Raw genomic sequence first — 2,403 nt, forward strand, 5'->3', positions numbered from 1 at the left:
TTCCCTGTTCAGTCTGCAGTGTGCACATGCACCCTATAGCAAAACTAAAAACTTAAAGTAGTGCAAAATATTCATAGATTTTATATTGTTTTTATCTGATCCTATTCCAAAGACTCATACCAATTAATATTTCTGTAATAAAAATACTGAATATAAGTCATTAAATGAAACATTTCAGTTTCATAAATAGTACAACAGCTAGTAAAAACTTAGCAGTCTTAAATTTGTACTTTCAATTAATGAAGAAATAATTAAATATATAAAACCAAGTTTATTAACGCTTACTACTTAAGAAAATCAGAATTATATTGGGACTACCATATTTTACTAATAATATGATAAATCAAACAGACAAAGTAGAGGATACAAGTAATTTAGCTAAAAGTTTGATTTATGTGAAATACTTATGAGAGTTCCTATCCACTGGGAGAAAACTGAAATTCATGAAGTATTTAAAAAATTGATCAGTAGGCAATCAGACCATAAACAGGAAACATTATTTCCAAAAAGTAAAAATTGTATGGGCCACATTACTGACCATAATGCAATAAAACTATCAATGAATGAATAATAGGTTAACACAACTGCCAAACACTTAAGTGACTGAAAAATGGAACATTTACAGAGATCTCTTGAGGACAAAAAAACACAAATGAAAACTAAAATTACAGGCATTGAGAACACAGTGGAAACGAGGGTATGTATCTCAGAACTGTGGAATCCAGCAAAACAGACATTTACATAAAAATTACTAACCTTGACTTATTATAGTAAATATATAAAGTAATTTTAAAAAAACATTGAATTTAAGAATCTAAACATTAAAAAAAAGCAAAACCAAGAAAGTAAGAGCACGACATCAGTAAAATCATAATCAAAATTAATGAATTAGAAGGTGAAAAATAAAAATGGAGACAAAAGAAGAAGTGATACTAATAAACACAAGCAAGATGTTTCTTTGAAATACAAATAAGTAAACTGGTATTCTGACCAAGAAAAGATTATGAAAATGAATGCATATAAAGCAAAAGGAATGACAAAAGGAATGACAAAATGCCAATGACTTAGAAATACTGATTGAATGGAAGGTATAAACATTTCAGAGTGTGTATAAAAATATTTCAGAGTGGGGAGGCAGCAGGTTGTGTGGTGGTTAAGGCTGTGGATCCCAGATCTAGACTCTGGTTCGAGTCTCAGACCTGATATATAAAATATACATATATTACAATATTATATGTTTCAAAGTGGTTAAGAAAGCTGGATCCCACATGGCTGACTACATTGTTCAAATCCCAACCTGGTGGCATTGAAAAACATGCTGGGCATGTGTGTGTGCATACCCTCAAAATTCTGAGAGGAGAATGGAGGAGAAGGAGAAGGGATTGCAGATTGGCCATCCCCCCGGGGTATAATTTCTCACTTTTTCTCTTGCTTTTTCTTGCAAGTGTGTGTGCCCTGTAGCAAACAAACAAGAAATAATTAAAAGAAACATTAAAGGTGACCAGAGAACTTTCCCCTTTAAAAAGCTGAAGGCCAAGGGTCAGCTCTGTGGCATGGTGATTTAGGTAGCCAGATTTCACATGGCCAGCTGCCCAGATTGAGCCTTGGACCTAGTGGCTTGAGAAGCATGCCAGGTGCATGTGTGTATGCCCAAATTCCTGACAGGAGGGAGAAATGGAAAAGAAGGGATTGTGACCTGACTGTTTCATGTGTGTGTGTATGTGTGTGTGTGTGTGTGTGTGTGTGTGGAGGTGCTTTCTCCTCTCCTTCCCTCTCTCTGTCTCACTCTGGCAAGTGTGTGCATCCTCTAGCACTCCCCTCTCCAAAATGGTAAAGGCCCAGGTACTTCTGTAGGTCACAATTAAGAAAACATTGAGTAATGCATCACCCCTTTTATTTGTTGGAAGCATAGTAGTCATTGCAAATTTGTTCTAAATTTTCATTGTAAAAAACACATTTTAAATGAGCACAAGAATTAAATAAAGGTTATAGCACTTTCACTATCTAGAAAGAATCTCTGTTACTATTTTTTACAAGAAGTAGAATGAACAGAACTAACAACACTTTAAACATTTTGGTACAAAGGTATCAAATTGTCCTCTAGAAAGGTTTGATAGTTCATATACTTCTGGGATCTGCAGTTAGTGTAATGGCTATGTCACTGGACTCCCACGTAGTCGACCGCGGTTCAAGTCCCGGACCTGGTGGCTTAAACTCACGCCGGGTGCATGTGCGTGCGTGCCCAAGATCCCGAGAGGAGAATGGAGGAGAAGGGATTGCAGCGTGGTCATCCACCCTGGGGGAGTGATTTCTCGCTTTCTGTCTCTCTGTCTGTCTGGCGAGCTCACGCGCCCTGTAGCAAAAACCTCTCAAAAAAAAAAAAAATAGTTCATATACTTCTAA

The 2,403-nt window shown here is 36.2% G+C and overlaps 1 protein-coding gene across 1 annotated transcript in view; it reads left to right on the top strand.

Annotated features, from left to right (window-relative positions):
- Positions 1-2,403, top strand: part of SYT9 (synaptotagmin 9) — a 227,098-nt gene that overhangs the window by 23,208 nt on the left and 201,487 nt on the right. The window lies entirely within an intron of this gene.

The sequence above is a fragment of the Tupaia chinensis genome, unplaced genomic scaffold (genome assembly GCF_000334495.1).
Source record: "Tupaia chinensis unplaced genomic scaffold, TupChi_1.0 Scaffold142134_1, whole genome shotgun sequence".
Taxonomy (NCBI): domain Eukaryota; kingdom Metazoa; phylum Chordata; class Mammalia; order Scandentia; family Tupaiidae; genus Tupaia; species Tupaia belangeri.